Genomic DNA, 10,761 nt, shown 5'->3' with positions numbered 1-10,761 from the left:
GCCTTGCTCAGGGGCCCAAAGGCAGTAGGAGGAGGCTGGGGGGCATCCAGCCCCTGGGTCCCTCATGGCAGGGGGGCTACTGTAAACTTTAACAAGAGAACCCTACGCTCAGCCAGCAAAATTTACCAAGTTGCCCTTTTGGTAAGAAATGATTATGCAAATTTTACCAAGAACCCCCCCCCCCTCTTCCCACGGGTCCACAAATTTTACCAATCCCCCCCCTGTGAGACCCATCATATGCCCCTGACCATAGGAGATGTGTCTATTCTGTTGAGGATGGGATTTGAACCAGCGACCTTCCAATCACATAGACAGAGGCCAAACTTCGAAGCTGATTTCTGAAACATTACCTTACTCCTTTCTTTGATAGATGACATGAGAATCTGCTTGAAATCCTTTTGCAGTTGATACCTTCATAATGCATTATAATGGTCAGTATAATCCATTATAATGCATTATGCAGGTATTTATAGTGCATTATAGATGAGAGCTGCACAGACCATTATTACTGCATAATAAACATGGCTATAATGTCATGTGCCTTTTTATAAATAATTGTAGCCGTGTTTATAATACTTTATGAATTCATTGTAATGCATTATGAAGGTATCTATATTGGGTGCTTTAAGTAAAGTGTTACAGAATTATCTACTGTCTTTAACACTGTCTGTCTTTCACTGCCACCTAAAAGACAATGAATAATGTCGAGGGCATAAAGAGCAGCATGGAGGACTGCCTTGGCTTAGTAAAATAATTAGTCTGAATGAATTAGCCACTTTGTTTATGTTAGCTACAGATGCTAAGTGAACAGCAGGCCAAACAAACATTAGTTGAAGTGGATCAATACAGACAACACTGATATCCAAATAGCCCCATTATCAAGTGTGCAGCAAAAGGCTCAGTCAGGCCATGATGTGATGCGATGATTCTTAGATGAGATATGAGAAAAAGCTGAGGAATGAGCTACGTTAAAGCACATACAGGCTAATATTATCTGACAGGGGAATCTGCTCACCCTCTGCCGTTGAAATCTCAACTTACTTTAGCATTTCTGCATTTGTCTACGCATCCCTTCATAAGGTATGGGTTACATAGGAGCTTAACTTTGAACATATGTCTATCTGTTTGCAATCTCGGTGTTATGATTGAAAAACAGACTTTTGCAATTTCTGGTAAGGAAAAAAGTCGGAGAGTATGTTCATCCAGAGAGTATATTGTTTAATCTTAAAAGCTAAATTTTCAGATGTGATTGTTGCCATGAATGTACCAGAGAATGTCTACATTCTTTAGCTGTCAATATATTTTTAAAAAGTTTGTAGCTATAAAATTTTAAACTTGCGGGATCTTTTGGATGCATCATAATAATGATACTAGCAGATCGACTATTAAGTTATTAAACACTGAAGTTGCATTGTTTGTTATGGTGGCTGTGATCAAAATGTGAGGTTATCATTTTGCCAGATCCACGTTAAATGGAAACCCTGCTAGTGCAATCAGGGTGTTTATTTTTGTTTATTAGTCTTGCAGGAACAGAAGACCAGCTCACCCTCTGCAGATCTGTGTTGCCTGGAGCTCCTTTCATGGTGCCAAATCTTGGTATTTGTGGTCTTTGTCACAACACCGCCCATAGCAGGATTTATACCTCTGCTTCCTGCATCTGGAAAGAGGCTTGGGGGAGGGGGACTGTACAGTGTTTGACCATTATGTTGTCTGCCAGTTCAGGCATGAAGGTGACACATGTTGCCTATTGCTGTTCCAAGTTGCTTCAGAAGTAATTTTACTTTTATAGTAACTTGAAACGCAAATTGTACGGGTCTAACTTTTTCCTGCATCCCTGACCAGGATAGATGGAAGTACCCTTTGTCTACGGCCTGTTCTACTGCTTCTTCAAGTATTCTTGACCCTTTACACAGCGCCTGGTCACTATTAAGCTTTACATCTCAGTACACGTGGCTATGCATACTAACGATGAAAATGAGCAATTATTCATATAATCCAATGCTTTCCATAAAATTGTCAACAGATTTTTTTGTCAAAAACATTGCATTTATTGTCTCCATAAAATGCCATTTCATGGTACACTTAATATTTAGTTCATATGCATAAAAGAATTGCTATATATTGAAAATTGCTGAATAGAGGTACAATTTATTACCCAAAATGTGACCAGTTCCTATTTTAGCACCCTGGGTAGTTCTTAATGGCAGCAATCAGCAGACGTATCACCATTCACTCTCTGTTTTATCCCATAAATGCAAATTAGGCCGAATTAATTAGGATAACAAGTAGCAGAGTGTGGTGGAAAGGCGCTCTGTCAATGAGTCTAATTGTGTTTTGGCAGGGCACTTGAATCTGCGCCAGGCCGCATGGACGCACTCTTGGCATCGGATTTAAGCTGCCTGGCCAAATTGCCAGCGACGTCTGGAGACAGCGGTGTGGGTTAATTGTATTGTGCCAAAGATCTTAGGATTTACTCTATTAAATTCAATTTAGAGTTCCTCCAGGCCGCCGTATGCAGGCCAATGCATGTATGTGCCTTTCTCATTCTGTTTGTACCCCGATATGGCTGCATGCTTAATTTCACTTAGGTGTTAGGAGATTTATACAGTTCTTGATTTTCTTTTGGCCATTTTTACACAGCTTGCTTTGGAGACGCCTTTGCATTAACACACACTGGTGTCCAGGACGGGCGAATGGCAAGGTTCTCCATCCTCTTGAAAGTGCTTAGAAAATAGTTCAGAATTTACCCCTCCACCCACCCCCACCACCCTTGGTCGACAGCTATTACCATTGTCACCTTTCCCCCCCCCCCCACGTCTTTTTTAATCACCCATGTCATTGGTTTCACTGCAGGTTGACATGCATGCTTGGGGGACAAGGTGGAATTACCCAGGTGGCAAAGGCCTGTGGTGCATTTCTGCTTCATAACCACACCTCATCAGAGTCGACCTGAGCGAAACGCGCTCTTTGCCACTCTGGTAGTGACGCTGGCGTTAGACCATATGGTGTCCAGAAGCCTCAACTACTGTGAAGGAAGAAGCGTGAAAGGACTCGTCTACCGGGCACATGGGCAGGCAAATAAAAACGACCCCCCCCCGCCATTAAAAAGCAATCAGGCCCTGCAGAAACATTGAGCTCTGGGGACCGGTTTCCCTGAACCACCCTCACCAGGCTCAAGCGAGACATCACCTAAGATGGATCGCATGTGCCAGCCAAAAATAACAGATCACTTCCTATGGAGATGTGAAACACGCTCGACATTCATCAAAGTCCGTCTTTTTAACTTATCGCGAACGCAATTATGATCGTCAAAGCGCTGATGATGTAATTCACGATTCGAGCTCCTGCCAATCCCGCAAAAGTCATGGAAACGAGGTCCCTGGGCAAAGGATGAAAGTAAAGAGAGACCCCAGGGGGGTGGTCTGCACCCCCAGGGGGTGGTCTGCGCCCATGCGTGTGCACGGAGCTTAACTACAACATGCATGAGAGTTCGTAATGCAAGTGTGCACAGAGGAAAGCTGAATTAGTGAGAATGTTTGGAGCACACAGGCATATTAGCCATGACTGGTTTGTGATAGCGACCTCCCCCCTATGACCACCCACCCACTAACCTTCAGCAAAGCCTACAGGAATCCTAGCTGATAGATGCTTTGTTCAGGGATCTCCAGGGTCCCCTTATAATAGGGCCAAGGGGCCCTGCTGGAACTCTGAGACCCGCTACTGTGTGCATCTGTGACTTGGGCCAAGTCAGGCCTGCATCATGTGCCGCACCTAGGTAGGACTTGTCAAGGAGCCCCACGACCACCACTCCGTCTCGGCATCCACAGAAAGAAATGAGTAGAGGAGAGAAGAGAGGGGAATGGGGGGTGGATTTTTCACTCATTCGCGAAGGCAAGATAGAATGGAAAAAGCCGCCATCCAGGATTTCATATGCAATTGAGACGGCAGCGCAACAAAAGAGGGTTTTCAGACCGTCTCACTCTGTTTACTCTTAGAGGTCAACGGGAAACAGAACCAAGTCTTAACTGCAGCTATTTAAATATCAGTCTGGTCAATTACAGTCACCAGTGGCAGGACGGCACTGCCTGTAATTTAGTAATTGAAAGCATGAGTGTGTGGACCCATTGGGTAGGTGTTTTGATAAGCTGCAGGAAATGGCAGGTCGGCGGGTTGTGGTTGGGGGTGGGGGTTCGCCCAAATTTTTCTTCACAATCCCTGCAGCCAACCAGCAAAAGTCCTTGTTACCTTAATGAATAAAAGTGAAAAGGGCTTAACGTTAAAATGAAGACGTTCATCGTTTTTTTTTCTTTTTTTTTCACGCAAGTTTCATTTTAATTTTGTGATGCGAGTGATTCTTCTGCTCAGGAGATCTGAGCCCTGCAGGGATGAAGTTATTGACTAAATCAGGGCTGATTACCCTCCTTATTGCTCATATTACAATGCAAACGGCTGTTAAGGTGCTTCAGTCAAATCTGAGCAATCAAGTACAAATGCCAGGAGTCACAATCATGTGGACACTGATTAGTGCGCTGACGTTTAAGTAAAACAGCATGCAGCTGATTTAAGCTGCGCATTTTATTTTTGTTTATGATGTCCTTATTGGAGCTGGAAAGCAACAGGATTTCACTGCTGGAATTTCTTCATGGACGTGAGCTTCAGTCTTCATGCATTGTAAATGTTTTCATTCTAATGTGTAGTTCAGTTTAGGTTAAAAGTTTTGTGTAGATTAATCCAGAAGATCTTGGAACAGAAGATCATCAAAACGGTTTGAATTAAAATTTTGAAACAGTAAAGCCCTTTGGAGTCTTGGACTGTAATGACTTTAGTTTTGCTGTTTGCTGCATTGAAACATATTTTGGTTTTTAAAGACTATTGTTGCAATATCTGCACTGTTCACAATATTTGACTACAAACAGTTGAAGCATAGTGATTAAGGTAATGGTCTCAGAACCTGCAAGTTTATCCTTTTGTTTCCATGGTAGAATCATTACGCAACATAAATTTATCACCGAAACGTCTAAAAGAAAGAGTCATACCTTTTATTCATAGACTCTAACATACTTCACTATAAAAATGCGGATCTCAGCCTTATCACACTGGCTATATCTGTGTTTGTCTCCCTGTAACAGGACTCAAGAAAAGGAAGAAAAGCTTCTGGAAACAAGTGTTGCATTGTGGTTATAGTAGCAGGGAAATTTCAGAAAACATTTCAAACAATAATAAAAAAAGATTAAAGGTTGCAAAGAACTACAGTAAAAATGTCAGGCATACAAAAGACAGACGCCTTTTATTTTATACCAATGAACAAAGGATGCACTGCACTTAAATATTAGGAAACAAATATGACGTATGTGTAATCCCTGTTGTAAAGTATGTAACACTGGACATTTAAGGGTTTTTTTCAGCCAGACAACTTCCATGCATGTCTGATGATACTATGTAAGTAATCTTAGCAGGAAAATTTGTAATAGTGGTGGACGATTAATAAGTGATGGTGTTTTACTCCTTATGTTTGTGTCATGTGATTTGATGCGGTGCAGTTTTGTTTACTATGCTTTTCTCACTTTGCTTGAGAAAACAAAGAACTGGTATTTTGGCATTTTTTTATTGTTAGTCAGCATGGATACATCGCAAAGAGGATTTCATATGGGAGGGACGTGAAATATCCCCAGGCTTCTTCACACAGAAGAGGCACCCGCTTTAATGAGTTCTCAATAAGCAAATTTTTCAGGCATACGCTTTTGTATGACTTTCTTGTACAATTCATATGCATAAATTAGACATTTTCACCTTGTAACGATACATAGAATATGAAGTCTTGAGCAATGCATGCTGTTGTTAATGAGTCAAAAGCTGGATTTACCAACTTCCGTTCCTGATTATAGCACTTTTAATAATTAGCTCATTGCAATGAGAAGAATCCTGGCTAAATTCCTGCTTTAGCAGCTAACCATCTTGCATCCGATGAGAACTAATTATTATAGTAGATAATTTTTCCGCGGTCTTTTGTGCATTTGACACTTTTGTGGCATAGCTTTGCAAAAGCTATAAAAACATAAATAGCAGGAGGCTTTTGCATACCCTTCTCTGGGACTTCCTTCACTTTGGTGTCCACAATAAGAGAGAGATGGAGGTAATTCTTCTGGCCCAAACCCGCCACCCCTCCGGACAAGCAGGTTCCGCTTCCTGGTGATCGGCTGGTCAGAAGTGTCTAAGATGGCATCACATGCAGGCATGTCGGAGGGAAATGACCTTTCTTACTATCACTATGACAGAGACACTTTTTAAAATTCAAAATAGAACTTTTATTTGAAACATCCCGTCTACCTCTCCAGCTGGCCTTTAGTCCATTTCTGTCTCAGTGGGTCGGGATGTTGTGCTTGTGATCGGAAGGTTACAGGTTCAAATCCTTCGTTTGGCATCCTAATGTCACTGTCGGGCCCTTGAGCAGGGCCCTTAACCCCCAGTTGCTCCAGGGACCAACCCAACTTTCAAAAAAAAAAAGTTAGTGTCACTTTGGAAAAGTATCTGCAAAAGTACTAAAATATAAATGTCTCAGTGGGCATCTTACACATCTCCTTTCAAAGAAGGACAGCTGCTATTGGCCTGTTGTATGCAGACTGAAAATAAGAAAGCTTAATCCAAACTGGATCATTTGCTTCAGTTCATTTACTTTTATCTATTAGGCAATGATTATTTGTTATGAATAAATCACTAGTTATTCCATTATTTCAGAATAGTATTTTACAATATACTCAAGTAAATTTGTGTTCGTTCATATAATATAATTGTACCATTTTAGCGAACTTCTGAACAAATCCTTAAAACAACAAAATTAAACAGGCCAAAGGGAATCACTCCAGGAAATGGTTACATTTTGGTTCTAAGCTCAGGGAACAAAAGATACCAGATGGGAACGTGTCAGGCCTGGGATGCGGTTCCTTGATGATTCAGAGGAGTTGATGTTGGGAAACAGAAGAGATCTGGGATGAGTTTCCCAATAACCATCAATTTTGCCAAATAACGAACAAGATAACAAACGATGTAGGTAAAGAGTGAGTGAGATGTGTGAGTTTCATCAAACCCTTTGTTATTCCAGAATTAATGAACAAACTTTGTCACATCAGACATACGCAACTGTAAAAAAAACTAATTAGAAAATCAATAAAATCACAGAACATTAAGTCAATTAACCCATTTGTCAAAAATATATAAAACGTTATGTTGCTTCCTTGTAAAAAAAGAACAAGGATGAGATCATTGGTGAGCATTAAAACATCTTAAAAATATATTTTAATAAAAAATTACTGCAGTGTTGTGCAGCATAACTGACACAATAACTACAGCAGCATTCAGAGGAAAATCTTTCAGCTCCCAAGGACTTGTGTAGACACCAGAATCGCGTCTTACACCAGACTGGAACGTGTCTAAAGTTCCCTGCTCTGCAGTTATTCCTCTCCTCCGCCACATTTTGGGGATTCTACTCTGCTATTCGCTAAGAGGATGCCTGCTGTCTCCCAATGACCAGCCACCAGCAAACACACCATCCTTTGCCATCGGACTCACTCCAAAGCTGGAGCAGATATAAGCGTCATGTGTCTTCCCAGGACACTTGGCGACAATGTCTGTAAAATGTCCTTGATGGCTGTGTAGCACCTGGACATTTAGGCCTAGTGCCAAGAACTCTATTAGACTGATGCATTTGGGATTCAAGAAGTTGTGAGTTTGAATAGGGTTGAGGGTAGTTCCACTGCACCTAAAATGCTAGGTATGCCTGCAATGGCAAGACAATCAATTTTTTTTTATGTAATGCAAGGCATCCCCTCCTACTGGGAATAGCATATAGTCGTAAGCATTGTGTAATAGAAATGTGATCAATACATGCACAGATTTGAACACAGCAGCCTGAGGCCATGTGCATTACTGGTGGTCTGCAAGAATCCCCAGTAGAAGCAGAGAGCTGTCAGAGGCTGCACAGTGGACTGAGGGGGAAATTCTGGTGTGTTCCTCATTTTATTGTATCCTGCACCAGAACGAGGAGGCTCATTATTTCACTCCAGGCCATCCTGTATAACTATCTGGATTGTTTATTACTGAGATGGTCCAAAGGTTTCATGTCCATCTGCAAAATAACATTTAGACCAGCAGCTTGGCTTTTTGTACGGCTCTGTTCCAAACGTGGTTTTCAGTTGAGTTACACCATTCTCTGCCACTGCTGGTCGTGAGGAGTGATTCACTTTCCCACTTTACAAGATGTGACTGAACACATAGCCAGTTTGATTGGTTAGCTCATTATGTACCAGGGTCGTGCAGAATTTATGATTTGATTAATCCATTTCTGAATTGGAATTTGACTTGGAATGACAAGAAGAAGGATTAATTTCAAATCAATGAAATTCAAGGCAATCACACAACACAGGAATGTCATTTAATCTAGCAAAACATAAAAAAAATATGTAACATATTTAATTTCTAAATGGTAGATGTATATATTGACCTTATGTACTAATGAGTTAAGTGTACTTTATATGTGCACGATTGTAACTGTTTTAGCATATTCTAACAATATGCATTTGGTCTGTACTGGTCCTGTAAGTTTTCCATGGGTGCCTATTTATTGTTTTGGCATATTGTGCTGTTTATGAGTGTTAGCGTTTGTGAGGAGTCTGCAGTAGCTTTTCCTGTGAGTGCCTATGGGATATCAGGTAGATGGGGTTGTGACAGGGTTACTTGCATGACCTTATGAAGGGCTCCTCCTCCATGGTATACAAAATGACAGTTAAATTATTTATTCTATGGGTGACACTTCAAATGTGGCATTCTTTCATTCTTAATAACTATGACGTGCAGAGATATATCAGGTAGGTGCTCAAATAGGGGGGCATGGCAGACTGGTTCATTTGCTGTGTCTGTTAACATGTTTATGATTAATTAATATTCAGATATTAAGCTGTATTGTTACAGCTGCACTACACCATGTATATGAATTTACATGAATTCAGTGTCATTTTAATTGTTATGTACTCAAGCCTGTTATGTACTCCAACTGAATATAGGTGTCAGATCAACAAGCGCTGTTTTTTGTGCTAATTTATAACATACATTACAATTTTTATTGCAAAAATGGGCTATAATTATTATAGCATAATCAACATTGACACTATTATTATGTTGTCAAAAAATGAATATCAGTGTGTTTTTGTGATCTATTCCAGATGACCTCTGCATGTCTGCAAGGGAATAGTAGGCAAAATTTAGAAGAACAACAGATAAGAACAATCGGCCCTTGAGTTACAAAGGGTTTCGAGAAACACTCTGTAATTAACAGTTGATCTTAAGTACAAGATAACTGACTACTTGGCATTACGAAGCTTTTGGGAAGCCTACCTCAGCCTGGAATGTGTCAGTTCCAGAATGTGATTCCTTTACAAGTTGGAGTAGTTGATCTTGGGGTAGAGAAGATACCAGACTGGACTGTGTCAGGAAGCGGTTCCTTTACGATTCGTAGGAGTGGAGCTTGGGGAACAGAAAAGACCAGACTGGAATGTGTCAGGCCCAGGATGTGGTTCCGATACAATTTAGCCGGGTTCCATTTGGGGAACAGAAGAGACCAGACTGGAATGCGTCAGGCCTGGGAAGTGGTTACTTTACAATTTAGCCGGGTTCCATTTGGGGAACAGAAGAGACCAGACTGGAATGTGTCAGGCCTAGGAAGCAGTTCCTTTACGATTCAGCGGGGTTCCGTTTGGGGAACAGAAGATACCAGACTGGAATGCGTCAGGCCTGGGAAGTGGTTCCTTTACGATTCGGGGGAGTGGAGCTCGGGGAACAGAAGAGACCAGACTGGAATGTGCCGCCAGACCACTTTGAACTCCCGTTCATTGTAAGCCGCTTGGAGATGGTTTGTTCCAGTTTCAACAAGAGGTCACATTCCCCAGCCCCTGAACTACTGTTATTAATATTAATAAGGATTTAATGCCAGAGAAACATCCTGCTAGCCCCCATCACACACACACAAACACTCACACCCCATCTATTTACAACCAAACAAGGGAAAGGAAATCATCCTGAAAACTAAAAAAAAAAAAAAATAATTAACTTTATAGTTATTAAAAGCCAAAAAAACGAATGTTTATAAGCATAAAAACCATAACAGAACTGCATATTCATGTGCACCTTACAAAGAAAGTGAACTATTCATTTATTAACATCAGATAAAGTTTAAGTTACTGAACTTTCCTGCCTTAACATTAAGTTTGGCATAATAACGTGGAATGAATATACTATCCATCCATTTTCTAACCACTTATCCTGGTGATAGGGATATACTTTATTATATTATATTATATTATATTAATCATTTAATTTCATGTGTTATCTAATATAAAATAAATTTATTTTTATTGTGAAAAAATATTGGATTAATGAAAGCATACAATCAGTTAAGTAAGTATTATTTACTCAGTTCCTAAGTGTAGAATGATTTTAGACAAACATAAGTATATAAGAACAACTGTTTTTTTAGTAACTATGTAAACTATGCCAACTCTTCTGCATTATTATACTTATTAAAAACCTACCGTACGCATTATTTCTAAGCATAATGAAACTGGCTATTAATAACCGAAACAAAGACTAAATTAGCAGCTTCATATCTATAGCTTCAGTGGGATGAACAGAACTAACCTGATTAAATCCATGCATCACCCGTTTTCTCTCCCGTTCTTTTTGTTTGCGCCCTGTTTTGTTTCTGACCCTGCC

General features: G+C 40.4%; 1 long non-coding RNA gene across 1 annotated transcript; it reads right to left on the bottom strand.

Annotated features, from left to right (window-relative positions):
- Window positions 1–5,433: 5,433 nt before the first annotated feature.
- On the bottom strand, window positions 5,434–10,761 carry LOC111851865 (uncharacterized). Its single transcript, XR_002840113.2, has 4 exons — window positions 10,687–10,761; window positions 9,388–9,516; window positions 6,328–6,488; window positions 5,434–6,211 (listed from the first exon to the last, which is right to left on the bottom strand). It is a non-coding gene; the product is annotated as an uncharacterized lncRNA (long non-coding RNA).

This window comes from Paramormyrops kingsleyae, chromosome 13 (genome assembly GCF_048594095.1).
Source record: "Paramormyrops kingsleyae isolate MSU_618 chromosome 13, PKINGS_0.4, whole genome shotgun sequence".
Classification (NCBI taxonomy): Eukaryota; Metazoa; Chordata; class Actinopteri; order Osteoglossiformes; family Mormyridae; genus Paramormyrops; species Paramormyrops kingsleyae.
The sequence above is the reverse complement of the archived record's forward strand: the minus strand, read 5'-3'. Positions and strand labels throughout refer to the sequence as shown.